At 36.8% G+C, this 8,298-nt stretch overlaps 1 pseudogene; it reads left to right on the forward strand.

The window, feature by feature from the left end:
- The first annotated feature begins 4,458 nt into the window (after positions 1-4,458).
- Positions 4,459-6,706, forward strand: LOC119522063 (annotated as a pseudogene).
- The last annotated feature ends 1,592 nt before the right edge of the window (positions 6,707-8,298 follow it).

An 8,298-nucleotide genomic window follows, 5' to 3' on the forward strand; every position in this document is an offset into this window, starting at 1 on the left:
CTCCTTCACTTAAAGATTCTCTTGCCATCTTCTGCTTGGCCCTTGGAATGAGGACTCAGTGTTGGACTTGCTATTCTGGCTTTGACTTTATATGACATTTGGGCATTAATTCTACTCTCTGGGCCATATGATGCTCTCCCATGGGTGGGTAGGAGATGCCATAATGCCATTGCCCACCCTAGTCCCATAGCATCCCTAACTTCACCTGATGAGGAAGGTCATATGCTAATTTCAGCGACAAAGGGTGAGAAGGTCCTTTGGGGACCTGAAGAGAGGAGATGACAGAGTCAAGCTATCCCAGGTCATACATTCCTCCTCTGAAATGTGGAGTAATAACTCCCACTTCTTATGAGAGTTGTGAGGATTATCGCTCCCTAATGTACTGTGTATCTAACTTATTTACATTGTTTATTTTCCATATCACCACTAAAATATAAACCAAGGGGGAGGGAACTGTATCTGTTTGGTTCACTATCATATCCCTACCACCTAGAACTAGGTTTGGCACATAGGAGATGCTCAAAAAACATTTGATGAATGGATACACAAAAAGTACTTAATACACAGTGAGCATTCCATAAATTATATCAATACTGAACCTCAAGGCATTCTATACTATTGTTAATTATTATAATTTGGATTTATAAATTATATAAATATTATTATAATTTGTGGTAGTTTAATCTGTTTGTTTGGGATTACATACTTTTACCGTAGTTTCTTGCTTTTTATTGTTTTCTATTTCTCACTTTTAGCAATCATATTTTTTAGCTTAGCTTAGCTTAACTCTATGGTAACTCAATTATCTTGTATTTTAAATGGGATATCTACAAGGAGGGCTTCTTAGACGACTTAGAACCTTATAAAGTAGTCTCAACTACCTGAAATTCCTTTTGAAAGAAGGTAAGGTATAAATAGGTAAGAAATACATTGAATGAAATGCAGACATTTCTTTATATGTAGGGGCAGATCCTCCTGGCTATTTTAAACTCTGCATATATCTGTTTTTATTTAAAAGCTTTGAATTCCAAACAGAGTGATTGAAAAATGATTCCTGTGCTGACCATCTCATACATGAAATTGTGCTACTGATCCCCCATTTGTAAGGCTTGCTTAAGGTGTTAATCCTGGTAATGACATAGTCTCTTCATGCATTGGCTGGTCAGGTGACCAGAAGCAGGGATAGGTGAAGATAAGGATGCCACTGGTACCACGAAACAGAAAAAAACTAAGCGACTCATGTGGAAAAAAAATCATACATTTGGCTTCATAAATGTTTTATTACTTGCAGCCAACTGATCTACCTATACTGGTCACTTTCTGGCTATTCATGTGTTACTTCAACAAATATTTATTGAACATCTGCTATGGAAGTGAATCCCAGCTTCATACTTACTAACTACATATCCTTGGGCACTGCTCTGTGCTTTGGTTTTCTTATCTGTAAAATGGAGATAATAGTAGCACCTGCTATATAGAACTGTGGACAGATTTTAAATAAGCAAACACATACAAAGCTCTTAGAACAGGCTTCAGAAAACAAAGTTCTCAACAGATGTTAGTTATTCTCATATTATCCTATGAGACAATAAATTTCCCTTTTCATTTATACAACTTTACATTAAATTGCCATCGCTTGCAAGAAAAGGTCTTGATTTAAATAACTGCGGGCAGCTCAGAGAGGTGACCTAATCTTCCTGAGGTCACATAGCAAAATGAGTGGAAGATTGAAGATGATTGTATAACTATATAGCTTATACGGTGTGTGACTGTGTGATTGTGAAAACCTTGTGGCTCACACTCCCTTTATCCAATGTATGGACAGATGAGTAGAAAAATGGGCACTAAAACTAAATGCAAAATAGGGGGGAGGTGGGGATGGGATGTTTTAGGTGTTCTTTTTTACTTTTGTTTTTATTTTTATTCTTATTCTTATTTTGGGGGGAATAATGAAAATGTTCAAAAATTGCAGTGATGAATACACAACTATATGAGGATACCGTGAACAACTGATTGTACACTTTGGATGATTGTATGGTGTGTGAATATATCTCAATAAAATTGCATTTAAAAAAAGTACTATTTACCAAAAAAAAAAAAAAAAAGAGTGGAAGAGTTCTCTGAAAACCCAATGATCGATGTCACCAGTCTAGTCCCCCTAGAACAGATTTCTGAGACTCTAGGTTCCTACCCATGGCCAGAGCATGTGTAATTCCTACTGGTCAGAGCAAGCGCACTGGGTGTGGGAAACATCAGCACTGCCTAGAGTGCTGAGATCCACTTCCCGCTGAAGCTCCCTTTCCATACCACTGCAGGCTTGGGGTCCCCAGCAGTAACACTCCTAACGCCACCCACTCCACACACAGTGTTACCAAAAAACATCTTTGAACAAAAATGCCACAAATAGCCCTTTCATTTCTCTAAATTGTCAAGAATAGAGGAGAGGGGAATACACCTGCAACTCAGATGTAGGCCAATCGATAAATCACCTTGCTCAATACTGTAAGTAGGACCTTCAGACATTAGCTTGACTAAATCGGTACTCCTGGCAGTTCAAAACTCCTCAACCCCCACCAAAAGATTTAACTGGGAGTTTAAACAATATTATCTCTAAGATGTAGGTAGATATGTAGATGTCCTTAAAGCTATAGCTATAGATCAAAATGTAGATATTTTGAAGTGCTAATTTCATCACTTTATTGCACTGTATATATATTTTGATACCAATTACATTTATCTGACCAGAAAATGTGTGTGTGTGTGTGTGTGTGTGTGTGTGTGTATTTATATAGTTATTTTTTAGCACCTATGTGCTAGGTCCTGGGGCTTAGGGATTTCCATAACTTTTTTTATTTAATATATATGTTAATAGTGATTATATCTGTCTGGTGGCTCTACAGATGATCCTAATTTATGCTTTTTTGATTACTGTTTTCTTCATTGAGCATATGTTATTTGAAGATAAGGAAACAGTCAAGCACACATTTGTTATTTTTCAGGAAATAGTTCATCTTGAATTAAATGTTTATGAATTTCCAATTCTTCTCAGGGGCCAAGTTCTAATTATTTGACACATGTATCTAACTGCATTGTCTCCTCTGAGAAAGAATATAAATTCACAATCTTTGGTGTCTCATACCATTTTAATTATTAGAAAGGACACAAAAGAGATGCTCGGAGTGGCAGAATTTGTGATACTAACTACCGTCAATAATCATGTTCTTCCTACTTCAGAATAGAAAAAGATAATTTCCAGAAAAGAATAGGTAATTATATGAACTGGTTTATAGGAGTTAAAAAAATTTTGATGTTGAAGATGTTTTTCTGCCACCTGTAGCCTTACTTTACTTTCCAGCTACCGCCCAGCTCTATCCTCCTTTACAGCCAAATTCTCAGTAGAGTCGTCTACACCTGCTTCCCTTGTTCTCATCTCCCACTCACTCTTCCAGTAATTCCATATGGCTGTTTTCCCAGTTTCTCTAAAGAATTCCTCTGATGAGGTCACAGATGACTTTCATTATTATATTCAATGACATTATTTCAGCCCTCATGTTGCACTACCATTTCTTCCATTAATATTTTAACACTGTTTGCCAAGCTCTGTTCTAGGTGCTGGTGATATAATGGTGGGCAAAACATTTATCATCTTTGCCTTCATGGAGCTTACATTCCAGTGGGGGAAACAGAATTACTTAATCACACACTTAAAAGTGCAAACAAAAAAAGTAACTAGCATGAAATAAAAATTAAATGGGCCGTAAAAGCATTGAATAGGTACAGGAGAGGTCTTTCAGCAATTTTGGGGGGAAAAAGTTGGTAATTTCCTCCTTTTTGAAACACTCTTCCCTAGGAGTTCATGACAGTATACTATCCTGATTATATTCCTACCTCTCCAAGTATTCCTTTCTAGTCTCCTTAGACAGCTCAATCTCTGCTATGCAAATTGCAAATGTTGTCCTTTGTCTGGGCTCACATTCTTAGGCCCTCCTCCTGTCTCACCCCATGTTTTCCCCCTTAGTGATCTCATCCTCTTCCCAGCCTTTAATTTCCATCTATTTGCCAATTATTTCCAGAATGAGTTTCCAACACAGGTCTCATATAACAGCTCTAGACTGGTATATCCAATAGCCTTTTTGACAAATTAACCTATCTCAAACAAAATGTCCCAAACTTGACCCTTTGGTCTTCACTCTAGACCTGGCTACCATCATTCTCTTACTTGCACTAGTGCAGATGCCTCCTAACTCATTTCTCTGCTTACACTTTCACCTTCCCCAATCTGTTCTCCATCTGTTCTCAAACATCCAGTGATTTTGTTTTTGATTTTTAAAGATTGTCATTGTTCCTTTCATGAAATATATTAGAGATTAAATGAGATTAATGAAAAGCACACATACTTACATATGTGAAATTCACTGTGTACAAGTTTATTATTACAATGTCTTTGTAATAGTCGCAATGTTGAAAACAATGTTTTCATATGTGTCTATTGATAGGGAACCAGCTAAAGAAATTATGGTACATCCATCAAATGGAATATTATGCAGCTGTTACAAAGAATGAGTCAAGTCTATATGTAACAGTATAGAATGGATTCCAAGATACATTGTAAAGTGTAAAAAGCAAAGTGCAGAAGAGCATGTGTAGTATTCTTCCACTTGTATTAATAAATATAAATATTTATAAGCTTAAATGTTCCTGGAAGAATTCACAAGAAACTGATCTCATTTGTTGCCTCCAGTTCAGGGACAGAATAGCTTTTCACTTTACACTATTTTGTATCTTTGCATTGTTTACTCCAAAATACATAAAGTTTAGTGTTTTTAAAGGCATAAAGCACTAGAAAAATCCTACCCTTAAAATTTGTAAGCACACATGCATACACAGAAAGACAGACACACACATATTTAGCCTGTTATAAGAAGCTACTCACCTCACTGTTCAAATTTTACTTCAGATTTAAAAATCATATCTAAAGCTTTATCAATGCTTTCATTGAGTGCTCATGTGTGAATAGCCCTGTACTGTGCTATGACATGCCAGGAAAATCTTCTGCAAATAAACTTTTTAAAATTTAAATTGCCATTTGAAGAGCATCTAGAAAACACACACACACACACACACACACACACACACACATACATATATATGAATTTGGGGACAAATCAGTGATCAGCACATATTTCACCAAAAACAACGAAAATGGGTTAGTTATTAACTCCATGGAAAGCAGAAACTTCTACAACAAGGAAAATATCATCAAGGCACACTTTGTGGCTCATTAGTAAACACTATTTACACATCATAAAATGTACATATCAAATAATGATTTAAACAGAAATTGTAATACAACTTTTTAGGAGAATAGAAAAAAAGAGAAGAAATGTTGGAGGTACTGGGAGGGAGGACATTATGAGTTAAACCTTCACCTTCCATAGTAGGAAATCAATTTGTATTTTATAAAATTGAAAAATCAAGAAATAAGAATATAAATGTACAAGACAAAGACTATGTTATGTTTTCACTAAATCCTGTTTCTTCTTTGTCTCCCCAACCTTATAGGAAGACTACATTTCCAAGCCTAAGTTGGGACCACATGATTCAGCAATGATCAGTGGGATGATGTTTGAAGTGATTTAAGCCTCTCCTAGACCTTGACCTTAAAAAATCCCTCTCTAAAAAAATAATAATAATAATAATTTAAAAAATCCCTCTCTACCCTCTGCCCTCAAGAGAGGACATATAACCCCGGAAACCATGAATAGTGATGGCAGCACCACAAGATGAAGGTAGCTTCGATTCCTGAGTCACCCCATGAAGGAAAGGGCCTGCAGACCTAAGATGATCTTTGAAGCAGTGAGAAATAAAATTTTTGTTTTAAAATCTTTGTGTTAAGTTATTGAGATTTCTGGGTTTAATTTTTTTTTTTCCACAGCACAGCCTGTATTATCTTGACTAATACAGCATGGCATCTGAAATATGGAGGTAACAGAAGGAATCACTAGAAAAGTTGAAAGTGATTATTTTTCAGGAGCAGGGAATGAGGATGCAGAGGTTGGGGGCAGAAGAATGCTGTTATAGAAAAATTTGCCCTTTCTAGGCCATCCCCGCCCCGTCCCCGACGGCCCGGTGACCGAGTCACCGCAATGCCACCCTGCCCACCCCCACAAACAAGACGCTGCGCGCCGCACGGAGCATGCGGATGGTCATCTGCAGCCTTCGTGGCCTCGGCGCCCGCCACCTCCTGCCCGCCGCAGCCCTGGGGGCTGAGGGCAGGAGCTGTTCCGACGCTGTGCACCGGCCTCGCTCTGCTCTGCTCTCCTCTCAGTGCAAAAATACACGGACAAACATGAATGGAGAACAACAGAAAATAGTACTGGAACAGTGGGAATCAAGCAATTTTGCACAGGAAGCTTTGGGAGATGTCATTTACTGTAGTCTTCCCGAGGTTGGGACAAAATTGAACAAACAAGAGGAGTTTGGTGCTTTGGAAAGTGTGAAAGCTGCTAGTGAACTTTATTCTCCTCTATCAGGAGAAATAACAGAAATTAAGGAAGCGCTTGCAGAAAATCCAGGATTTGTAAACAAATCTTGTTATGAAGATGGTTGGCTGATCAAGATGCCCCTGAGTAGTCCTTCAGAACTTGATGAACTAATGAGTGAAGAAGCATATGAGAAACAACACATAAATTCTACTGAAGAGTGAAAATGGAACCCTAAATAAACTAGTCTGGAACAACTTAATGCAGCAGTATTTTAAATTACTGGTGGATAGAAATTTATAATAGCAACTTTTAGCAATACCAACAGGAAAACAGAAACTACTTGTTCCAACCATGCTATTCCAAGAAAATATCCCTTAACTTTCTAATGATAGCAGATAAACAAAATTTTTCACATCACCCAATGATTTAGACTATGATCATGAAATTATCTGAGGTAAAAACTACTTGTAAAATTCATGTAATTCATGGGTAAGATTGTTACCTTAAGCCTTACATAATATTGTAACTTGCTTACTTCAATCCCTGGATTGGGGTCAAAATACTTAAGGATATTTTCATTGGAAATAACTGGGAGTGGATGTAAGTTTTTGTTAGTTGTAAAGTGTCAGGTGAGGAACAATACTATCTTAATTTTGCAGTATACCATGTTTGCTGGTGCTATATTCATACAATGAAGCAACAAGCCTTGCAGCAAAATAAGAAACCCTTTAATAACAATAAAACATTCAAATTCTCCATTAATCATGCATTTTGTTTGATGTTAATGTTTCACTCATTGATTCTGCTACTATTTGTGGAAATGGCAATTTAGTCAAAATTGGATTTTTCTTGAGTAAAGATCCAATTGCCTGATAAAAAAAATTTTGACCTTCTCAAACTCAGCATGTACACTTGGATGTCAAATAGACATCTCAAACTTACTAAGTTTAAAACTAAAATTTGCCCCCAAAGCTGCCCTACCTCATGTCAGATGATGGCAAGTAGAATTTTTTGTTATAATTCATGAAAGAACATTCTTACATTTGTACTATTAACCACAGTCATTGTCCACAACAGGGTTCACTATGTTATACAGTCCCATGTTTTATTCTCTAGCTTTCCTTCTAGTGACATACACAACCCTAAACTTCCCCTTTCAATCACAACCACACCCATAATTCAGCACTGTTAATTACACTAATAATAATGTTCATTATCACCTCTATTCATTTCCAAACATTTACAATCAACCTAATTAAAAATTCTTCACAAATTAAGCATCAACTCCCCATTCTCAACCCTCATTCTATCTCCTGGTAACTGATATTCTAGATCTTAATTCTATGAGTTAGCTTATTATAATTAGTTCATTTCAGTGAGATCATACAATATTTGTCCTTTTGTGTCTGACTTATTTCACTCGACATAATGTCCTCCAGGTTAATCCATGTTGTCACATGCATCAGGACTTCATTCCTTCTTATACCTGAATAATATTCCATTGTATGTATATATCATATTTGTTTATCCATTCATTGGTTGATGGACAATTGGTTTGCGTCCATCTTTACGCAATTGTGAAGAATGTCGCTATGAACATCGGTGTGCAAATAATCTGTTTGCATCCTGCTTTCAGTTGTTCCCAGTATATACCTAGTAGCAGGATTGCCAGATTATATGACAATTCTATACTTAGCTTCCCGAAGAACCTCTAAACTATCTTCCACAGAGGCTGCACCATTTTACATTCCCACCAGTGCTGTTTGAGTGTTCCTATTTCTCCACATCCTCTCAAACACATGTAATTTTCTGT

The sequence above is a fragment of the Choloepus didactylus genome, chromosome X (assembly GCF_015220235.1).
Source record: "Choloepus didactylus isolate mChoDid1 chromosome X, mChoDid1.pri, whole genome shotgun sequence".
NCBI lineage: Eukaryota > Metazoa > Chordata > Mammalia > Pilosa > Megalonychidae > Choloepus > Choloepus didactylus.